General features: G+C 43.8%; 1 protein-coding gene across 1 annotated transcript in view; it reads right to left on the bottom strand.

Moving 5' to 3' along the window:
- The window catches only part of LOC139660780 (semaphorin-6A-like), a 79,589-nt gene that overhangs the window by 37,831 nt on the left and 17,201 nt on the right, over positions 1 to 24,557 (bottom strand). The window lies entirely within an intron of this gene.

Below are 24,557 nucleotides of genomic sequence, written 5' to 3'. Positions count from 1 at the left end.
AGAGAGCATAGACTACAATAGCTGCGTTCTCTGTCTGAATGTAGATGTTGTAGTTTGTTGTTGTTCGATTAAATTAATCTCACGAAACTAATTTTACTCCAGACATTTATCATGCATAAGACACACGCTACAAAATGGTGGCAGCTGAAGGCGAGACGCGTCCTCCATCTATGTCAATGGGGTGTAATAGAATGCTAAAAAGTGTTAGCCAAACCATCTCACACTGCCTCCTATAATACACAAAATAAATTGAGCACAAAATGACTTAAGTGAAACCCTAAGCCTTCAAATGGCCCTTTCATTACCAGCTGCCACACATGAGTAACAGGAGGGAGGGAAACGCAGTCTGTCTTTACCGAATTACACTCTTTGTGGAAGAGAGCAAATTGCTTCCTCGTGCGTGTGTGTGTGTGTGTTAAATCCAGATCTGAAACGCTACTTTTGCACAGCACTGTAGACTTCTGTATAAACACACACACACACACAGAATGTCTGACAGGGATTAATGATTAAACATGTGTGCAAACTTCAACAATAAATTATCTACTACCAAAAACCACAGTAGCGCAGGTGGAAGTATATGGATTTCCTCTGTTGTAAAAGCTCTCCTTGAAAAACCTAAGAAAACCAAAGAGAAGACATAAAGAGAAACAGTGTAGCCCTATACGTCCTCCTCAGGCTTTTAATAGATAATAACATTTTGAGAACCTTAGCTGATATTCCCTTACACACCTCCCGCACTCTCAGTGATAAAGTAGCTGGTTGTGTGTGTGTGTGTGTGTGTGTGTGTGTGTGTGTGTGTGTGTGTGTGCGCGCGTGTGCGTGTGTGTATGTATGTATGTGTAAAGCAGAGGGGAGAGTTAATCAAGCAGTATGCTGGCAGGAGGCCACCAGCAGGTAATAAAAACACAAGGACCCCCCAGAATGCTTCTACATACCCACCATCTTATGAAATACCTACACACACACACACACACACGCACACACACACACACACACACACACACGCACAAACAGTCACAGCCCAGTTTGCAGCCTTGTAGGATACAAATGCACACAGCTAGAAGTAGAAGTAGACAACTAGAAGTATACAAACACACACACACACAATAAAAAACACAAATTCACACAACTAGAGGTAGACAAACTAGCACATCACCCCTCCCACACACACACACATACACACACAAATAAACACTCATATACATACACTTTCTCTCCCAAGACTGAGCAGCCCCACGGGGGCAGCAGCAGCAGCCCCAAACTGCATTAGCTTTAACAATAAACACATTATCGGGCCTAATGATGTTATCGCTGCTGTTGCATCAACATGTTAGCTATGGGTGCATGGGGCTGAGACGCACACAATAACACACATTCATTACAGCGACAAGGTCAGCCACAGGGGGCTCACGTAGGGAGAGGAAGGAAATGCTACCAGGCATCTAATTCAAAGTGCAGATGTAGTGAACTGCACTTACAAACAGAGAACGCAGATTCAGACACACACGCAAATGCATGGATGGGCAGACATGCGAGCGAGAGAGAGAGGGAGAGTCAGAGAACCTCCTCCCTGACACACACACACACACACACACACACACACACAACAGGTTAATTTTGGGGAGTTCCTAGCCATTCATCTCCAAAAGCCCCCACTGTGCTATCCATCAGACTGTGCAGTGAAGTGAGAGACTGCCATTTAATTACATCTGAGCAGACCTGTTGATGATGGACTTTATAGGGGTGCTTCAAACCGCTGATGTGTGTGTGCATGTGCGTGTGTGTGTGTGTGTGTGTGTGTGTCTGATAGAGAGAGAGAGGGAGAGAGAGAGAGAGAAGAGAGAGAGAGAGAGAGAGAGAGAGAGAGAGAGAGAGAGAGAGAGAGAGAGAGAGAGAGAGTTGTTATTCTTTGTCATTATGTTTCTTTGTAACCAGTTGCTTTGGCGAGGATACTGTAGCCTCTCATGGCAATAAAGGTTGTTGGAATGGAATTGAAGACTGAATTGAAGAGAGATAGAAAGAGATGTTAGAAGTGTTTGAGCAACAGCAAGGTAATTTCAGCATCTTCAGTTGTTTCTCCAGTGTGAGAACCTCACGTCTGGTAGAGAGCAGACACAGACCTTGCACATGGGTGTGAACACACAAACTCACACACACACCCACCCACACACACTCACCAACACACTTGACACTAGCCTACACTAACACTAAAAAGGTACACTTTTACAACTCAACCACACAAATGCTATATTACTAAAGCCAGAGAAGTAAAGACCACCATCCATAGTAGCACCTGTTCACATGCATGCTGGGAATGAGAGGGAGGAGAGACACTGGAGGAAATGGGGTTGGGAGAGGTGTGAGAGCAGGCAAGAGAGGAAGAGGACCGAGCAGAAGAGACTGGTTTGGAGGCAACGAGCGGGGGATGAGAGACAGAGAGGTGAGAATAATGCAGTGATCTACCATATGGGAATATGAAATGGAACACATCCAACCACCTAGGGCTCCCATACGGGGTGGATACCCTGGCAGGTGTTTACACTTGTCAGCCCCGGCCTGATAAATCAGACAGAAAAGACGGGAGGAGCTGTCTGTCTGAACCCAGGAGGCCATGATAAGGGAGAGAGAGAGAGGGAGGGACCTGCCTGTCTCTCTGAGAACAAGAGCCAAACTAGCATCCAATATAAACACACCGATGCACATACGCACACACCCACATACAGTACACACGCGCACGCACACATGCACACTCCCACAAATGAAATGACATCAAATAGTCCTTCAAGCACACTGGTGTTTTCCTTTTCCTCCCTCATTTTTCCTCCCCTTGGATGTTGCTTTCAGATGAATATCTGCATGGAGGTAATCCATCATGGTTTGATTATTAAAAGACAATGAAGTGGACATGAATGAGGCACCCCGTCGCTGTAGGCCCTTTATTGAAACAGAGGCCTAAATGCAAGAACGTCTCCCTTTAAAGAGGTGACGGATTGATTCTGGAAACGGGCCAAAGACTCAGAAAGAAGACAGGGAGAGAGAGAGAGTGAACAACAGAGAACAGAGGCGTACCGCCAACTAGGAATAACAGAAACATAACAAAGACATTCACTGACTGGAGATAAGCTGCTATCTTTATAACTCTGCCTCTGTGATCTAAAAGCCATTAGGCCTGGACATGCTTCTGTGCTTCTTAATCACTAAAAACAATTATCTGTTGCAAAGCAATGGATATCCTTTTCAGAGTGTATTCAGGACACTCTTCAAAGCAATGTATCATTGATCTACAAAAAAAAAAAGTAAAAGTGTGATAGGAATTTAGAGAGAGTGAGAGGGGAGAGAGGAGAGGAGAGGAGAGGAGAGGAGAGGAGAGGAGAGGAGAGGAGAGGAAAGGAAAGGAAAGGAAAGGAAAGGAAAGGAAAGGAAAGAAGGAAAGGAAAGGAAAGGAAAGGAAAGGAAAATAAAGCACAGCAAATGAAAGGAAAGGAGAGCGGAGAGGGGAGGAGGAGGAGGGGAGGCTAATGGGCGTTCTCTGTATGAGCATGATCCAAAGTAAACTGACATCGCACCAACCCTGCTAGATAACTACCTAAAACTGCATTGTTTTTTTTGTTTTTTCAGTAAGTCAAGAACAAGTTATCTTGCTGAGACTTAGATGGGTTCCCAAAACTATTCTGGAAAACTTCAGTAGCTGGAGGTTTAGGACTTGAGTTAGATTTCCAAAAGGTCAGCCCTCAGAAAAAAAATATTCACAAAAATACTGTGCAACTGTGCCAGTCTGAGCTGTAAACATTCTTGAACATGGCCCAAAACTCTTTCTCTCTTACACCTTTTCTGCTTGTCGATCTGGGTCTCTCACCCTCTCAGTTTCTCTCTCTTTCTCACTCTTTGTCTCTCATGCCCACAAGACATCCCCCCCCCCTCCCCGTTTCCTTACTACCTCTCAACAACTTAATAAAAACATTTATTATAGTACGCCATCCTTCCTCCCTTTCCCCCCTTGTCACCTCTGCTCCCTTCTGCTCCCTTCATCCCCCTAATTCTCTCTTCGCTCCTCCTCATCTCCCCAAGAAGAGCAGCAGTGAAGAAAAAGGCGAATGCAGTGCAGGCTGCTTCTTTGCTTTGTCTGGAAAAACCATTTATGAAGCTCAAAACCAAGCCCCCACTCTGTGACACACATTCAAACACACACACACACACACACACACACACAAACAAAGAGCTCAAACACACATCACACATCACACGCGCACAACTGGTGCTTAAGAGATTGACCCCAAAAAAAGAACGAGGTTACGCATTTAAATATCAGAACCTTTTCTAGGCCTGTCAATCATAGCTGGGGATGGTACAAGCAGGGGCAACTTAATCAATCTGGAAGCAGCTGATACTGAGCTGTGTGGGCAAAGCAGAAAAAATTGCTGCTGATAAGGAAAGGCTTGGTATCGCATGGCCTTCTCTCTGTCTCTTTTGATCCAATTATCTATTTGGTCTGATGCGACTCTGCCTGCCTTTCCGACTGTCTGAAATCACCCCGGTTATCCCTTTACCATTCATATGCCTTGTAACACAGCGCCATGGTTTTGCTGATCCATATAGCCGCTGAAAATAGAGAGACGGATATACTGTCGAGAATAGTTTGTGAGTTTGAGTAAAGATCACCTAGCGCCCTGTCTAATGTTGAGTTTGACCGTGCAGGCGCAACCACGGAATTGGTCAAAAGAGCATGAGATGGAAAATACAGAGACTCAATGAGGCTCAGTGTTTCTCCCGAGGTACGGTGGTGAGGAAACAGCGGTAAAACGGCAGAATGTCACTGAGCTAAATGCCACATTAACTCCACAGAGAGAGAGAGAGATGCCGGAATGAGTGAAGCACGGAGCCCTGTGGAGCAGCGATAGGGGTGTTGAAACTGTCACACGGCATAATGCACATTTTACTTGGAAACTCACTTTACCAAGGCCGACTGCGGGGTGCCTTCAGGCTATGCTATGCCATGCCATGCTGTGCTAAGTCATGATACAGACCTGAGTCTTTGAGCCTGGAAGGTTGGTGAGTCAAGTAGCGCTTTAAATTAGGCTGCTCGGGGTTGAAAATGTGTGACAATGAGTCTAGAAAAGTGTGTCCGATACAGGGCGAACTGAATGGATGCAGAGCCTCACACCAGAGATAAGATTTAAAGCAAGGAGTTAAGCACTGCTTCTCCAAGCTTTCATCCTCAGTAAACATCAACTAAGCCATCCGAGAGGGGAGACGCATAACAGAAAAATCTATTTCTGTGGGTCTCTGGTTAAGCGTTTCCAAATCCAAAATGCATGAACCTTAAAATGAGTTTTTTATGTAATTTCTGGGAGGGGGAAAAAAAACTGGTTCAGACGGGAAAAAGACAACTTGATAGACTTAAAGCAATTCATGCATGCAAGTTCTCTGAGTCACAGCCAAAATGAGTTTGGGTGTTTAGAGGAGTCTGGGAGAAGTAGCTGAGGGACAGCGTGTTCAGTGTGTTCTGCGGGTAGTTTTCCCGCAGTTAGATAAACGAGGATGAGAGAAATCAATAAAACAATAGCTGTAATTCTGGCCAAGAGCTGGATAGTTACAAACCCTTTTTCTCGACAGGCCTAGGCTGTAAATGAGAAAAGTCTCAAAGTCAATATGAAGCTGCAACTCACTAAGTGGTTTTACTGCAGATATAAAATGTACATGGAGATTGGGTGGAAAGAAATGGAAATTTTTATCCTTATTCTTGCTGGACCTTGACTGAATAGACATAAAGTTAGATTGTATGTATGCATGAAGTCATGAAAATCATGCACCAGTGTCTTCAATCTGACATGAACTCTGTTATATCTAGAAACTCAGGAAGGAGACTTTGGTGATAAAATAGTAGCGGTGTGTAAGTATTTCGTCCTTCACCTTGTGCTGCAGTACAGAACGGTGGCATAGCTGTCAAAACATCCGGCAAAACCCAGTTCAACTCTCAATGCCTCCCAAAAATTCAGACTGCATTTACAAGTTTTGGCTTTTTTGCATGCTTTGACATTCAACTTATGCAGCTGGTTATTCCCCCCCCCCCCTCGTTTCCTTGCGACTAAACTGGAAAAGCAGACACAGGATATAAGCAGGTAGCCTGCAGAGACTGAGTAAGAGGTGTGATGGTTTGCTATTGTTGTATCCATCTGGTGCAGTTTTCACATCTCACAGCCTCCTGCTTCTCCATAATAGGTGTGCTTCAGAGTTGTACAAGGTGTGATATCATCTTTATCTGTGCTTCATTTTGTCCCTAATGTCACCTCTTCTCTCTCTCTCTCTCTCTCTCTCCCTCTCTCACTCTCTCTCTCTCACTATTTAACAACCTCTGCACTATGTTGAACTGTATCACATTTTAACAATCTACCAATTTTGCATCTTCAATAACTGCACTCGGACCGCTCCAACACGGCATACAGCAGGTCTGTTTAAGGAAACACAGAGCCAATCTCCTAAATGCAAATCACAATTTCCTGGGCAACATCAGCAGACACGTATCATAAATTATGTTGTTCATGTGACCAAAGATAGAAGCCATCAAAAACCTTGTTACCTTGAGCTCGATATACAGCAGATACGCTGTACAATGATTTACCTCCGTTTCAGTCATAAAATCGGAGTTTCACACGACACAGCAAACATAGAACGCACTATGGAACGCTTGTTTCTCTTTTTTTTTGGCACAGACAATCATTTCAGCTCTGTTCATGGCATATTTCTCGTTGAGCTCCAAGTTCATTTGATGCAGGTTCCATTATGCTAAGTGATCGAGTCTGTGTCCTCGCTGATAACTGGCTAGCTGGCCTTCCGTTCCACGGCAACGGGCCTATCAGATCTGACTGAGCATGATGCTAATCTCTATTAAGGTAATGGGCTGGCCACGGGTCAGGAGAGAGGGGAACACACCGCTAGCTGCAGCAACTGTCTCTCTCTCTTACACACACTTGCTCAGTCTCTCTCTCATTATCTCTCTCTTACACACACACATACACACACACACACACACACAAACACCAGCACATCTCTTGGACCACTTCGTTTTTTCTCTTTCCCGTACACTTTCTAGTACAAACCCATGTATTTTTTACTTAGTCTCTGTCCATTGTGTATTACGTTATTTTTTCAGTCTTTCTCATTCTTTTTCTCTCTTTCCCTTCGCCTCACCCACCCCCACCCTAACCCCCACCCATCCCCAACACCCTTCAACTAAACACCACAAATATCCTCAGAAAAGAAGAAAAACTCAACCCAAAGCCTCTATTTCTCTCCATTTGCCCCTCATATGACAGGAAAGAGATATATATAATGGAAACTAAATACAATTACATTCTGTGTTAGCCCGTGATATTGTGAAACTGATAAGAGAGTATCTTGTTTTCTGTTAGTGCATCATATCCAATAGCATTATGAATCATCTAAGATAAAGCAGGACATTCAATCCTGCTGCAGCACAAAGCCACATTCACTGACTGACAACACATTATGCCACAATAACTGTTGTATAGCCAATGTACAGAATGAACCTGTCTGAATGTTGTTATCTTCACACACCATATTGTGGGAGTGATGCAGCTAGCATCCAGCTGTAAACTAATGAAGGACATGGCAATGCTCAGGCAGACAGATCATTGAGAAGTCTGTCTAGCCAGTGTGCGAAACGAAATATGTGTTCCATTATGAAAAGAAATCTATTCTACAATGCAATACAACCTATTGCAAATGCCATAAATCAGTCTACAACAAAGTGGTAATTGTCATTACCATTAGCACAATACAAGAAGTACTAAACAACTCTGTAATGCTATCATGAGAATGGCACAGTTAAGCTTTTTGTGGGCTAGTGTTGGATGTGTGTGGGTCCAACTGCCAATAAATGGCACTACAGGAGAAACGATGGTGAGAAAAAAGAGAGGAATAAAGAGACAGAACAAAGGGTAATCTAGGAAGAAAAATGCAGAGGAAAAGAGAAGATACTGTGAAGTAGTCATGTAAAGCTACTTAATACGTAATCCTTTGGAAAACCAGTGTCTCTGCCTCTAAACTAAACCTGATTAGGGCCAAGCCAATCAGCACACAGAGACTGTTTAGCTGACTAACAGTGCTGTACATAGCATGACTGTGCTAGTTATGAGACACTGCTCATGTCAACAGGAACACTGCATCCACCCAGCTAGCTATAGGCAACCTGTGGACATCTAACATTTTTATTGGAAGATATTCAAAGTCTGCTTGTAAGCACATTTTTGTACTATCATGGCCTGAAGCATAGCCAAAGTAAACATTCTCTCCCTATGGGCTACCTAAAGTGAACCAAAATTTTTATGCTGTAAAAATAGGAATGTCTCTCTATTGTTTTCTAATCCCAACAGTTTTCAAACTAGTGATAGTAACCATGTTGTGACTCGTGTTACAGTCGAGTCATGTGGCAACAACAGCCATAAAACTGTCGCTAGGTGAGCTACCTGTAAACTATAAACGCTACTGCTGGAGCTTGCTAATGTAGGCTAATTATCCATTAACAATATGAGCCTCCAAGCAAAATCCCTTTAGGTTTGTACATGCATGGATTATTGGTTAACCTTGGTTAACTTAATACTTGTTTATGGCTGCTGTGTATCGTACTTTGGGTCCTGTATGAGCTCATTTGACAATAATTAGCATTGCGCCAACAAGTTATAAATAGAAAGTGCTGTTTTGTGTCAAATGAGCAGCCTACAAAAACAAAGCATTAGCATGAAGCATAACAAACACGGTATATCAGGCTTATGTAATGAGCTGTTTGAAACTGATGCCACAAGAGAGGTGTATTCTTTATAATGAGACCACAAAATCAATACAAAGAAACCAGTTCTGCGGTTCCACAAGTTCATTTATGCAGCAGTATAAAAGACAGCCCCAGGATAAAAGTGGATAAACTTTAGAAATGTTAAAATTATGCTATCAGCATAGGGAAAACAAAATTCTCCTGGTCTCCATCAGTTCCAGCTTACTGTAACTGATGTAATGGTACTGCAACTGCCCATAGCACTTTAAGTGCATGCTTGGTTGGTTGGTTAGCATGAGCGTGAACTACACATGCTAATTGTGAATGTAACAGCGTGTGACAACTAAGAATACATGCTGTTGTCTAAAGGGAGGTCACTTGAAACTGTGCACACACACACACACACACACACACACACACATACTCACACACAAACACACACTGGAGCCACCTTTGGGGTTACTGCCCTAGGCCATGAAGAGAAGTTTGATGATAAGACAAACAACACCCACAACAGAAAGAGAATGAGCGAGATAGAAGTATAGTGTAGAGAGAGAGAAAGAGAGAGACAGAGAAAGACAGACAGACAGATCAGCGGTCACACTGTGCCAGTGGTATAAATCTAACCTTGAGTCTGGTTTACAACTGTTTTAACTGGGACTCACGTCATCTCTCCTCATATACACAGTAATTCTGCTGTAATTACAGTGTACTGTTGCAATGAACACTGGTTATAAATCACAGACTTTAAAATAACTTACTAACTGGGAGCAAATTGTATGACATGATACCTGAATCAACAAGAATTTCCTAATTGTTAGAATATGATAGAAGTGAATGCACATTTTTGTAGAATTTATTTCAAGTGTCACACGGGGATCTTCCATATATTACAGGGTAGAAGATCCTTCTCGGCCTCACCCTCCCTGAGGTCCGCCCCTCCACTAGAACATATATTCCAGTCTCTGTCTCTGGCTCCCGTCACAAATTTCACCTAAGCGCCGGTGACGGTTCTCCGATAAGTAATTTTCCATGCTGTGTCACAGAGTCTTTGTGATCACTAACTTCTTATATCAGCTGTGTCATGCAATTTTTCTAATGGAAATGTTGCATTAATTCAGTGGCCGGGGCTATACATCATAGTTGTAAATTTCCCCTGTGGGGCCTCAGAGCTGAGCTGAGCTGAGCTGAGCTGAGCTGAGCTGGGCCAGGTCAGACCGGGTCTGTTAGCTCTTTAGCTTTCAAGGAACAAACAACACATGAAAGAGTTATGGGCTGGGTCTGGACTGCTTAACCCTTAGTTGCTTTCTTCACATTTAGAAAACTTTATTTTTTTTATCTCATTGCAAAGGATAGAAAATGAAATAAATGAATAAATGCATAAATACATAAGTAAACACTGTGCACACCCTGCACACCCGGTCTTCTTTTACTGCCACTGTTTCTGGGTCCTATAAAGCAAAAAGTCGCTGTCCAGTGAAAACCTCATAATCTCCAATGTTTTAACTTCAATTGAAGAATTACAGAGAAAAATATACAACCCTTGAGTTTATGAAACCTTTTCAGAACCAATTAAATACATTTAAAAAAGCATGGGTGTCAAACTAAAAACAAGGCTGTTTTCTTAGCTCATGAAGAGTTGACATTTTGGAGATTCAAGATTTTCACCCGACAACAGCGATAGGTATGAGGGTGGTGGAAGAACAAATAAAGGATGCACCTTAATAATCCATTCCAAATGGAAATGGTAAATATAGAAACAGCATAATTTCCCGAATACAAATGAGAAGTAATCTGAAAGAAAAAGCATTTTGCAGTTTACAGTCACACTGCATAATTGCTGAAAACTTGCAATCTGGAAGGTGGAAGATACAATTATTCTTTCTTATCTATTTTTCTTTTTCACACTATAAATCAGTAAGTGTTGTTCCTCTCAAGTGAAAAAAAAGCTTTAACAGCCTTACATTTCACACTAATACCGCCTAAAAATCAGGATTTTTTTTTATTGGAAAAGCTTCTTTTATTTCAGCCACTCTCCGGTAGACCAAAAGCTCATAAAAATACACAAAGACTTCTGCTAAAAAAATCTCAACCAATTCCTTGGCTTTCATGTTAACCTTGTAACCTCCTCCATTACCCAACATCTGAAGACCCACGTTTACGACTTCCTGACAGCATAAGGACAGAGGGGGGAAATAAAAGCGAAGGAGAGCGAGCCTGAAGATGGAGAGAGCTTCAGCCTTGCTCTGTTGTTCTCAGTCTGAGTGTTAATGAAGGATGGAGGAAAGAGTGTGAAGAAAGTAAAGTGGAGACAGGAGAGAGTGCAGTGAGGGGCTCGTGTGTGTGTGGGTGCGTTCATGCATGTGTGTATGAGCGTGTACTCTTGCAGGTGGTGTGTGTCAGTCGGTCGGTCAGATGGTGGGTGTGTGCCTACCTGCAGCTCCTGGGCTTTACTTAGAGGAAACACAAGGGGAAACTGCAGCCTATCAAGCCCACTTGCTGTGATGTTTACTGCTCCCTTTCAACCCAAAAAAAAAAAAATCCACCTGTTTGTCTGTCTGCCTCTTTGTCTTTCTCTTTGTCTGTCTGCTGCACTGTCTGCCTGACTGACTGCCAGACAACAAGCACACATCAGGTATAAAACGGTTTCAACCGGCTTCTGTTAATTATATGCTCTCATAGTGCATGGAGTGAGCTGAAGTGGAAGAGTTTAAAGACAAGTTGGGAAATGTTTGCTGGAGTATGCTAGAGAAGGGCTGGGGTTTAATAGAGAGAGAGAGAGAGAGAGAGAGAGAGAGAGAGAGAAAGAGTAAAAAGGTCTCCTTTTTTGGTTAAGCAGACACATCTATCACAGCTGTTTACTCAGCGGATGAAGAGTTATCATGTCAGTGCACTTTTCGGAGAGAGTTTGATGAATGGCTTTGCGAGGGGCCACTTTTCTGTCTCAAACACTTCAACATTTGAGAAAGACAAAAGAATACTGTTTATATATCGAGTCTAAGTGATTGAGAATATGAAGGCATTGAATCATGACAGAAGCAAGATCTCTGTCTATGCACCTTTATTTTGCATTACATTCATTTCCAGAGGACATGGGTGATTGAGTTTGTTTGGTTCTGTTTGAAAAAGAAGAGCGGGAGAGCCGGTAGTATTTATTAGTTTTCCAGATAGTGCAGTGACATGAGACAAGGAAGAGAAGGGAGTGGAACAGGGATGGCAATTTTATACCTAATCCAAAACATGTGCCTAATATTTCTGATACTGGACTACTGCAAAACTCCCGCCAGTAAACCAGAGATTGGAGCAAATGGAGGACATAAAGAGAAAATCTTTAAGTACCATAACATTAGATTTAAATCCATGGTTTCCCAGGCAAGCGCCCTATGAATTAATCTCACCTCCATGAGACAATGCGGTCCAGGCATACGCACACCTGATATCTATTTGTATACAAAGGTCAGGACAGCAGTGGCTGAAGGAACAAACAACAATCATGCATTTCACCCCTCACTGCTATATATATTTATGTATGTCATGAACAAACAGCCAGCAGATATGACTTCCATTTTCCAAGGTAAATTGTTTTTCAAATCGGAGGTGCATGTCCATACATCTGGGCAAGCAAGCGTGTGTGTGCATGCATTTGTGTATGTCTGTGTGCCTTTGTGTGTGTGTGTGTGTGTGTGTGTGTGTGTGTGTGTCTGGCTGTGTCTGTGTACTAACTAACCATCTCATTCCCCCATAGGAGGACTTAGTCTGGCTGTGACTGCATCCTCTGGCACACTCACATTAACATTTCATCCTGATTGTCTCTGTCAAAGTAATTCATCATCATCGACTGAACGACTGTGGCTGCAGCCTCCCCCGACTACAAGTCTCTCTCTCTCTCTCTCTCTCTCTCTATCTTAGTTTCTAGTTTCTCCCTCTGCGTTCCTATCTCTGCTTCTCTCTGCCTCTGTCTCTGGCTTTCTTTCTCTGTCTGTGTCTCTTGCTTTCTCTCTCACTGTTTCTCTATCTCACTCATGTCCATCTGGCTCTTGAGATAAACACAAGTCTGGCTCTCCTCATGCAGACAAAATATCTATAAAGATGAGCATAATCACAGTGAACTGCACTGGTTTGGCTATTTTGTCTGAGCGACCCTCCAGCAGAACATAATCCATCTGCCTCTCTCGTTTTCCTTCGCTCTACCGTTCTTTCTTTTTGTTTTTTTTTTATTTTGTATTTTTTTCCACCCGTCGCCTGGGTTCAGATTGACATGCAGATTAAATCCAGGGGAAAATGTGATTAATGAGTTTGTCTGAATAATGTAAATCAACCTAATGGAATTGAAGACACAGAATGAGGGAGCGAAGGAGAGAGGGAGGGTGGGAGGAATGGAGGAGGAGAGGGGAAGGAGAGAGAGAGGGAGCAGCTGACTATCTGTGTGAGGGTTGCTCAGGGTTCAAATATCCACTCAGCTAAAAGGCAACAGGAACCAGGCCTCAGCTGCTGTCACCCTGGCCTTGCAGAGAAAGAAAGGAGGATAGGCAATGTCCTCCTTTCTTGTTTCTTGTTTCCCTCATTCTGTCTTCTTTTGATGAGTCTCTGGGGTAATGTGCCCCTCCCTTCCATCCCTCCATCCATCCAATCCTCCTTTCATCCATCTAGATATCACTCCATCCAAACCATTACCACCGGCACCACCACCATCTCTAATCCAAGGACAGCGCCTGTAGCATCACACACACGCACACGCGTGTCCTGACAGATGCGTGCACACGCTTACACACACACCAACAGGGAGAGCCTGCAAGACACCAATTTACAGTCCGCTAACTGTAACAACGAAATCTGCGATTTACGGACGGAGTTAGGCCCCTCAAGACATAAGAGGATCAACTCCCTCATCCGGTAACTTAAACCATTTAACTGTTTGTGCATTTAATTCCACAGACATGCAATTTTTAAACAGAAAACAATGAGAAGAAGCTATCTTGTCAGACAATGCTAAGGCTTAATACCCTGATCAAGCTGGCTTAGCTAAAATACTCCTGCAGAACTTACAAGGCTGCTTATGTCTAAGAGACTTAAACAAACTTAGCAATCATAAAGTTTTATTCTTGCATAGTTTCTCACTGTGCCAAGGTTTTCCAAGGGTTTTTCCACGATACTCCGTTTTATTTTGGAACCGAAACTGAGTGCAGCAGCCTGCAAAATGCAACTTGCCTTCAAAGAGAACTTGCTTTCAAACAGTCTTCATGTGATTGACTTGTAAGCTAAAGTACAGCCGTACGGATCTTCCACAGCATCTAATCTCTTTGTCGGAGGAGGATCTGAGGATTACTATCTTTAACTTAAAACTTCTCTGCTAACTTTACACTGAATCTGCAACACAGGGATAATATAGCATAGGGATAATTAGCAAGACAGCAACATAGCTTTTTTTTTTAGACTTAATCTTACACAACGCAGTCCAGTGCCTCTCCAAAGGGCTTCCCCAGCTTTTTGGCTGTTTGAGCTTTCGTCTCTCTGGGGGACGGATATAAAGCTGCTGAACTCCTCAATGACAACTGTAATAACGTAATACTTCATTGACCCTGAAGAGAAATTCTAATTTCACTTGTCCCCCCTCCAGGAAATTCAGAGGGCAGGGTCAGCACCGCTGGAGCTGGCAGGAAATCAGTGCTGAAGGACACTTCAACAGGACAGATGCTTGCCGACACAGCGACTTAAACTCTCCAGTTCTCCAGTTGAAAGATGGTCTCTCTAACCGCTAGGCCAACCTGCTGCTCAGTCATGTAAGGGCAGTTGATCCTGTGCCATCGAAAAGCCATCAGTGGTGTTTTTTTAATTTCAAAATAACAATCAGATATTAGCATTTCAGTTTGATAATGATTTTTCCAGACCCCATTTTCATATCAACCCCAAGGCTGGGAAAGCCTCATGGAAAAGATGCTGTGTCACATTGCCCTACCATCAACAACAACAACACCACCAATAGAAATCTACAGTTAAAACTGCATTGCCTCTCACTCTGGCCCCCTCCCAGCCCCCCCACACACAAGTGCACCCTTCCAAGAGATAAAGACCGCAACTATAATGACAGAATTCATCAACACATACCAAAGACATTCATGCACTCCACGCCTGATCGTTCCCCGTCTTTGTCTGTTTCTCGACTGGAGTTGTTAATTGCTAGTCACTTCAGTTCGGCAGTTTTTGAACGAGCCAATTCAGCGCAGCATTCCAGAAGATTTCATTTTTTATATTAATTTTTTTCTTCTACAAAGATAAGCCATCTGTGAAATGATGCCTGAGAGATTCATTCTCTAGTGGCATATTAATGTGATGAATTAAAATCACGCACTGACAGGTTAGGAGACAATTACAAGGGACAGAGCGGACTGTGCTGGTGTGGAGTGAATTGGTTTAAGTACTTATGGCAGTGTTGAGGCGCTGCACGTCTAAATATTTTTGTTGGTCATTGAAGATTTTCTTTTGGCTGGTTAATAGATGGGGGACTTGGTTTCACATCAGGTCTGTTATCTACAGCAGAAGCCAGCAAAGAAGTTCCCTACCCAGCATCTGTCGTGAATTAGTACTTTAAGATTGTTCCAAGCACTTCCTCTCTTGGGGACAGAGCAACAAGCATGCAACAGGCCTGTTACACTGTGTATATCTTTATGTCATGTTGTATTTGTTGTAAGGCCTTTCTGTAACATTTGTCTAGGACATGTGTTCTTCAACTGTGATACAGAAGCACAGGAGAAATCTTTTTTTGGTTCAAAGCAAAACACATGGATTTGCATCCAAGGTGTTTTCTCAAACAAAAGTCCTTTGTCCTTTGACCGTTTCTACATCTAACAAAGAGTGGAAGCTGACAACTGAAGCTCTATTGAAGCTGACTGCCTGTATGAAACAAAATGGCCCTTCTAGATGACCCGTCTACAAGGCCATTTTAGCCCCGTGGTGCCTGATGATTGGTTGATGAGATTGGCCGGTGGACAACAACAACAGGCAGTAATCCCCTCGTGCCAGAGCAGCACAGCATGCCACGAGGATCTCCAGCTGACTGACGAAGGGAGGAGGCTTGGCTGAGGGGGTCAAAGGTCAAAGGTGGCAGGTTTCAAAGACAGCGGCTGCCGTGGAAGTGGAGGCAGCAGGAATACATTCCTAGGCCTAAATTACATTAACCTGGAAATATACGTATGATCATAGGACAATTTCATTAAATTTTAACAAAAAATACTTTTGTTTTACCATTTCTTTTTACCATTTTTTTACATTTTGAAGATCTCAAGGCACACCTGAGCTCACTACAACGCTTCTGTGTATTGAGAACCACTGTTCAATATTACATCAGTCAAATGAATGTCAAGCCTTGTATCTATATTTGTACGGTATGTGTATAGTGTGATAGTGTGACTCGACGAGAGAGGTCGCATATTCAAAGAACCACTACAGTCTATTTATATGTTACCCTCTGTAAATGTAAAACCAGATTATCAAAATGCTTACTGTATATCATATTAATGCAAATGGACCAGATAATCCAGCACAATAACAGAGGGTGTAGCAGAAGTAATCTCTTACAAAAACACCGGACATGTCAGGGAAATTCAATTCATTGACTCCAATGCCAGAAGTGGTAGTTGAAAGATCAAACCTCTACACAGCCACAAAAACTACAACTGTAAATGGATGCTGTGGAGGTATGACAAAAATCTGGTAACAATTTTCAGTTCTGCTTCCCGTATTACATAAAAAGAGGAACAAGAAAACAACAACAGAGAGTAATAATTTACAGGATGAATAGAGAAATCAACCAACCACATGTGGCTCGTACTTTTCAGCTGGGTTACTGTAAAATTATCCTCTCTGCCAGGAGTCTGAATGCAGTCTAATGGAAATGACAGGGAGATAGTAGCCAAACAACATCACTGGATTGTACCCAAAGTCCTTTATTTCTAACACTGAATACAACACACACGTATAATGTGTTTTCAACTAAGTGAGTTTGGTTCCTGGATCACAACACAGCTCTGATTACCCCTTTCTTTGCCTCTCTTCACTCAAAGTGCAACAAAGGGGAAATAACTGTGATTAAGAGTAAGGGTTTGGAACAGCACACTGGAACTGATATGAACCTGTGTATTATAATACAGTAAACCATCAGAAATAGAATGTGTTTCTATGTTATCATCTAACCCTCTATTCACAGATAAGCATCTAACCATTATGCATGTATTCCCCAGTATTTATCACTGCTGTATTTGCATCTAGAGCTGGTGCCACAGGGTTGAAGCGATGAGACAACAACAGAAGCTAATCCGAGAAATGTGCCTCAGAAGGTTTTAGCTCAGGGGAGGGACTTAGAGGAGAGAGAGGGAGAGGAGAGGGACTTAAAGCAGTCATTGTCCCTCCAGGAACAGATTAACTATTTTAAAAGCAAAGGTGACGTCTATCGCTGGCTCGCCATGCGGGCAGGCCGGCACTCCACAAACTCCAGCAAACTCTTTGTCCGACTCAGTTTCTCTTTCTGATTGTTTTTTGCCTCTATCTCGCTCGCCGCCTCTCCCTCTTTCTCTAAAGTGCACTCTTCCCTGCGCAAATATATCTCTTTGCTCAGTTTCTCTTCTTTCTCTCTCTCACCTCGCTCTCTCCCCCTCGTTCTCTCACCCTCTCTTTTCATCTAATCAAGGAGGAGACTGGCATAAGCTCATTGAGAGCGGCTGCGACTACAATCAGAATCGGCTGTATAGGGAGCCGAGCCAAGGGCGTAATGAAACACTGTGAGCGGAGGAAGGACTGCCGTTTAAAAGTTATTATGCTGCTCCGATGGCACCAATGAATGAATGGGAGCAGCAGGAACTGGGGGGGCTCTATCAGCGGGAGGGAGGCGGTGGGAGGGCACAGAGGGGTGACGAGAGAGGGATAGCATACACATGGGATACACTTGAGCGAGGGGGGGGTGATAGTACTTGAGCAAGAGGGGAGGAGAAACTAGGGCGTGAGGGAGCAGAGAGTGGGGTGTACACATGAAGCCTACCAGGGGGGAAGGGATGAGGAGAGGATGGAGAGGGGTGAGGAGGGAAGGGGGGGGGGGCACCACAAATGATTTACACGAGGGGGGGTGGGGGGGTGGGGTGGTTGTGAGGCAAAGGGGTGAGGAGAGCTCTACGCTAAGAGAGGGGGATGATGAACATAGAACACACTGTGAGGCGAGGAGTGTGGAAAGAGGGGGCGCTACACATGGGATACACTTATGTTTACTTAAAGGAAAACAAAGAATGGAATGGCAAAGCATGGCATGGAAATGCAAATAAATCCCCCCCCCCCAACAATCCTGCCACCAAAGTGTTTTTATTAACTCTAAGAAGCAGAGTGAAAGATGGAGGGGGGCAAGGGAAAAGGAAATCACCGCATTTCTCTTGCCTTCTCTTTCTGAATATGTAAGAATGTGTAAACAACATTGTGGGCTGCGTTGTAAGTACATAATAATTCGCTATGGAGTCATACTTTCCTCGCTCTCCTCACGCAGCAAACTAGTCCTCTTGTGTGATCTGCATAATGCATGAGTTCTCTGTATAGATTGTCGGGGGAACAATTGGGCACAGCAGTAACAATAGAGAGCAAGCAAACAGTATATATGTGCATATGTATTCCTAATGCATTATTGCGTAAGCCCTTCGGTGCTTTCTCAGAAACTGTAGAAGTCCCGAATCCTTCGCAGTAGGAAGACATCCTACCTTAAGTCTTCACTGAGGAGAAACATCCTGTTGTTACACTCCAGCACAGAGGAACACCCTGGGAGCACGGCCACACACACACACACACACTGAATGAACATGCTGCACATGCACACACAAGGCATGCCGTGCACTCTTTCTGTCTTTCTCTCTGCCTCTGTCTCTGTCTCTCTCATTCAAACACACACACACACACACACACACATACACACATACCCACACACTTCACCAGCTCCCTCATAATGAGGCCATCATGATGAGGCAAACATAGAGTTAACAGACAGCCATTCATCCTACAGAGCCGTGGAGTCTCCTCAAGTCTCTATCTGGCACTAGCCCCAGTGTGTGTGTGTGTGTGTGTGTGTGTGTGTGTGTGTGCGGCTGCCAGGCAGGGTGGGCCCCAGTGGAGAGGCCTCCATGGCATGACCTCAGCGAGAGCCTTCCCTCCTCCAGCCCCTGGCACACACACACACACACACACACACACACACACTGTTCCCAGCGTTCCTGGCAGCACCAGTCAAACCAGGGTGCTCCTCCACATCTCTCAGCTACTATTCCTACGGGTTCCCTCTGGGTTCTCCTCTCCTCCTCTCCTTTGCTCTCCTTTCCTTTCCTCTCCTCTCCTCTCCTCTCCTGCCATTTCTTGTCCTCTTCCTTTCTTGTAAACAAATGTATTCCATAGGGAGCCGCATGAAACAAACATAAAATACAAATACGTTGTCCACTCACATTCCCTGCACCCTGAGGGCATCTTCATTGCCTGAAGGCATGTTGTTTAGCACCTGGATGCCGATGTACAGTTGTTGAGCGCTTCGTTGTCCACACTTCGCTGTCAGATACCAGGTCATGTATAGAGATGTTTGAGATATCACTAAAAGTCTTGGAATTTCTACTATTGCTCAAAGCAAGAAAACAATCCAAGACCAGAAAAACAACCTACACCTTCATTCATCGTCATTTTGTCTTTTGTCTTCTAGTACAGATCTTTTTCGTTCATCTATGTTTAATTTGTTATAATACATTCTTAGTATAACATCTCACCAACATCTTCCCTCACATATACTATGATAAATAGCAGCAACTATCGTTTCCTCTGAGCTTGTGCTGCAGGCAGAATAACAGATTTGCATAACTATGGCAAGAGACATACAGTCCTGTACCGTGCTAATGCATAATTCATCTGCATTACAAGATATCATCCAAGCAAGCTAAATATTAGAACACTGAAAACAAACTTCTGGATCAATTTTGAATGAGGTGATCTCATACGCCGCTGCCAGGAAACGCTGGCTCGCTGAACACCAGTACAAAGTTGCACAAAGTTGAAAGAGCTGTCAGATCTTTAAGACAAAAATATGTGTGTATTCAGTGATGTGGAGTAAAACAGCCTTCACTTTGCCACAAGGACAGAAAAAGGCACCTTTCCAAAAAAACGCTTAACAATCAGATTTTAAATGCTGTGCACAATATCAAAACAAAATTAGATCTGTATCAATTTTGAATGATGTGACTTTGCACGCTTGGCAATGAAAACACACTGCCAAGAATACAACCAGAGTTTGTACTCAAATGAGATATGAATTGTCACGCTATTGAATAGAGTGAATTATAGAAAGCCGGCATCGCCCCACCACCTCTCTCTCTCTCTCTCTCTCTCTCTCTCTCTCTCGCTCTCTCTCTTTCTCTCTCTCTCTATCAAAATGTGATGAGGTAAGAAATTCAAGAAGCAGCTTTGGGTGTGAAACTGTATCCCTCTCTGGGGGTTTCAGCCATTTTGTTGAATTTGCATCTTAACAACCTTTCTGAGTAATTGAAAAAGTGGTGTCAGAGCCCAGAGTCTTGATCTCTGATATGGTAATTACCTTCCATTTATGCCAGAGTCTTTCAGAGAGTCCTGAGATCCAGAGGCAGCAGCTGTCTTTGAGGAAAAAGCGTAATGACCCGCATATGGCTCCCTCTTCTTGGGAGCTATCAAAATGCATTTGGCTGGGCATTTTCATCTGTGGTTGACATCTCTGATTATAAGATCCAGTAAAGTTGTCTAATCTTCTAATGGCATCGGAGGGAAGGAGGCAGGGATGAAAAAACGGCGGGATGGGGGTATGGGTGGAGGGATGGGGGCAGACGTTTCATGTGGTTTTACCCCACTCTGAAATGGGTTCCAGAAGCGAGGGTGCTGCGTACACACAGAGCTTACTTCTAAGCTTTTGATGACATACTACTGTTTTGTGTGTGTGTGTGTGTGTGTGTGTGTGTGTGTGGGTGGGTGTGTGTGTGTGCATGTGTGTGCGCGCGCGTGCATGTATTGGAACATGTATGCGGATATGAGGATTGTTCAAGGAAGACAAATCCCCCCCCCCAGTGTGATAGAACCATGTAATCCTAAATTAAAAAACAGTCAAGTTAGGAGATAGACTAAGTAAAATTAAGCACAACAACAAAGTATAAAATTATATAAAAAGGCTTTGATGAAGCAACATAAAACTGCTCTCTACTGCAGCACACAAAAGCTTGTTTTCTTATGTCCTAAATTAGCCATACATTTTTTCTTGCTAAAAGCAATTAATGCGACAAAGTTTTTGAGGCTTAATTGTTTCGAAAGGTGCCGTCTAACACTCACACCAAGTCTTTACTGTCCAACGTGAATAAGTGTTTGATCTTTCCGGATATACCCAAATACATGACAGCTGACATACATCAGCTGTCTGTAGGACTGTTGTCGTAACCAGGAGGCTTTTATCCTTCGATTCAGCACCATCTTTCATCTATATCTGTGGACGTCAATGCGGGGAAATGTCAAAACAAATAGCGCAGAGGGACTACATCAAGAAAGAGAGATCTGACAGAGAGAACTTGTTTGTCTCGGGTAATGTAAACATCTTAGCTCAGTAACTGGATGTGTGTGTGTGAGTGTGTGTATACCTACATGCGAGCACCCTGCACTTGCACATTTGTGACCACTGTAGAACCCTAACCGTAACCGTAACCCACACTATATCTAGCTTATATTAACATTGTAGGATTTTCAAAAGAATTCCTCTCAGTATGAAGCAACAGTGCAACCGGAATGTAAAAACAGTAACTTCTGCAAAGGCCACATCTGTATCTGCGTATGTGCACTTGATTGCGTGCACGCTCCTCGCTACGCGCAGGAGGGAACGCTCTCTCTCTGTCATCATCGCAATCACTTGATTTACTCAAGTCATTTGCCAATTACCCCGCTCTCTTTGAACGCTGGACCAGCCACTAATCACAGTCAAATGGAAAGGGAGGAGCGGAGGCTGCGAGGAGAGAACAGGGGAGCGTTAAATGATCCATGACACAGTCGAGGCTCCCATTCTCTGATTTATCCTCTTTATGCCTTTAAGATAAACTATTAGGATTAGCTCATCAGCTGCTTTTAACTAAAAAAAATGCCTGAATCCAGATTGAATAGTGGTTGTGGAATAGGCTAAAAGCCCATCACATTGCCAGTGGTGAAATTATGAAATTAAGCTGCTCCCTTAAAAAAAACTGAACATCTCACTTATTGGAGCTGATGGCTTAACCCCTTTCTCCAGAAGTTATGTCCCGCGCAATTTCACTGCCTGCACTATCAGAGCAATGGTGCTAATTACATATGGGACATTATCCCTCAGTATACATGTAAGTCTTCCTCTAAGGCTGGATCAATATGGAGTTTGTTAAAGAGCCACTAATGTCTGTGGCTCCATGATTCACAGACACTAACGACCTCGCTCTGGATCCAGCTACGACAGCTGAAGACACCCAGCACACAGCGCAATCAATACTCACTCATACTCACTCAGTCTTCTGCTCGCTGTCTATTTCTCACCGTCTGTCTCTCTCCCTCTGCCTCAACTTGTTTTCTGCCTCACTCTTTCTATCTCTCATGTCTATCTTTCTCTCTCCCTCCACCTCTGTCGTCTCAGTCTCTTATCTCTTTCTCCCTGTTATCAAAAACTCTATCTCTCTTTCTCTCTCTCTCTCTCCATCACCTTCCAACACTTTCTATACCTCCTATCTCAGACTCTACTTCTGTATCTTACATCCCCTCCTCCTCTCTCAATTATTCATTCTGTCCATTTCAATCTCTTTCTCTCCCTCTCTCTCTCTCTCTCTCTTCCACCCATCTTACCCCCTCCTTCTCTCTCTTGGCCCGGCCAACAGCTTCATTGTCCTTGGGTCGGGGTGAACAATGTCAGCCCACATGGGGCCCCAGTGCGGTCCCAGCCGAGAAGGCAGGAGGACTGGAGAACACCCATAACTCAATGTTTCAACTGGGCTGCGGGATAAAGGGAAGCCTCACACATGGCTGACTATGTGGGTCAGGCTTGGATCATTTGTAGAAGAAGAGGCCAGCAACTGGCACCAGAATCCCCCACTGAGTGTGTGTGTGTGTGTGTGTGTGTCCTGTCCCCCTACAACCCAATGGCGAGGCCCCCTCCAGCTCTTCCCAGCCAACTATTCTATGGGAAACCTGCTCCTCGCTCCATCCCCGATGCGGCTCCCCTCCGCGGCTCCCCTCCGCCCCCCTTCTACTACGCGGCCGCACCCCGACGCCTTTGTGAGCACCGGGGACAAAACAGGGGGCTCTTTGGGGCCACCAATTAGTCCTCCCCCATGGGGTGACATGGCCGATGAATAGAGGGACCCCCGAACCGTCCACGCATATAATCTCAGCCGTGCCTTTGCAGGCTGCACTGTCATAGCCACACAGATTCGAACTCTGTTTTTATAAAAAGGTCCCCCTCCTGATTTAAGGCACGGCCCGCTGGTCTAAAGAGCAAGCATCCGGATACCACCGAGTTACTTTTGTCAAAGAATAGGATGTAACTCGTTGCTGTCACTGTGTGCACGTCCTGGAAGGCATGCGGGGACGGGGAAGGAGGGGGGTTTAAAAGTGAGGGGAGGTGAATTTTCCCCATCAATCATCAAGTGACATAAACAACAATAGCAGCTTGGAATCCATTACCAAAACAAACAAAGACATAGCAGGAGAGTCTGCAGCGAAAACTTCAGAGGGACAGACAGCCTATGTAAACTAAAGCGGTGATTGAGTAGGCGCGGGTTTTGCTCGGGGGGAAATTGTGAAAGGAACAACCAATTGCCGGTGAACCAAAATACTTGTCAGAGTGACGAGACGTCTCAATAGTGGCATTATCACTTCAGCAAGCCCCTCCCCCTGCTCATTGGCACTGAATTAGCTTTTACGAGAAAAGAAAGGGTTTTGAAAGCCATCTAATGATATTCATTTCAATAGTGGCATTGACGGCAAAGACAAATTTCTCGCTGTCTGTAGTTTCGGTAAATGCTTTCATGAGTCATATTATCCTTCGTCATTACATCTCAAGTCAGACTCAAGAGGATTTCATCTATATTACACACGCCTTTCAACTATTCCAACATTCAAACATCCCTTAAGTCTTCTTGTCTCTTTGAAAAACAGTTAGATGCTATTGAGTTTTTGTATGAGACAGTCTGGCACTAAAACTCATATACACACTTAGACACTCTCACACACACGCGCGCACACACACACACACATATATTCCCCCGCATTAAACATGCCATTTTTCTTCACCTCACTTAGACTAACCCCTGGCAGACTGCTAAGAAAGTATAAAGAGAGAGAAAAGCTACAGAGATAAAGAGACAGAGAGAGAGAGAGAGAGAGAGAGAGAGAGAGAGAGAGAGAGAGAGCAATGTGGGACATTTGTGGACACATGGGTTTTCTCCAGCAGTGTTCTCTCCCGCTGCTCTCCCTCCTCTCCAGTGTCGCTGAGCTGCGTCCCGCCGGCCAACAAGCCAGAACAGGTGAAGTTGTGCACAATGAACTCATACCTAGTCGAATCTCCATTGTATCCATAATCACAATAAATAACACACTTTCAGGTGTTATTTATATATACTTTTGTCTGTGACATTGTGCCAAATCTCAAACTATGTAATTATGAAGCAATCAAGTCATTTCACTGTGTATTTTCCATAGAAATGCCTTCAAATCCCAAGCAGTGTAGAGTTAAGGCTTA

This window comes from Centroberyx affinis, unplaced genomic scaffold (genome assembly GCF_046629955.1).
Source record: "Centroberyx affinis isolate AG114_WGS23_722 - 3 ecotype Tasmania unplaced genomic scaffold, CSIRO-AGI_Caff_v1 ptg003382l_1, whole genome shotgun sequence".
Taxonomy (NCBI): Eukaryota; Metazoa; Chordata; class Actinopteri; order Beryciformes; family Berycidae; genus Centroberyx; species Centroberyx affinis.
The sequence above is the reverse complement of the archived record's forward strand: the minus strand, read 5'-3'. Positions and strand labels throughout refer to the sequence as shown.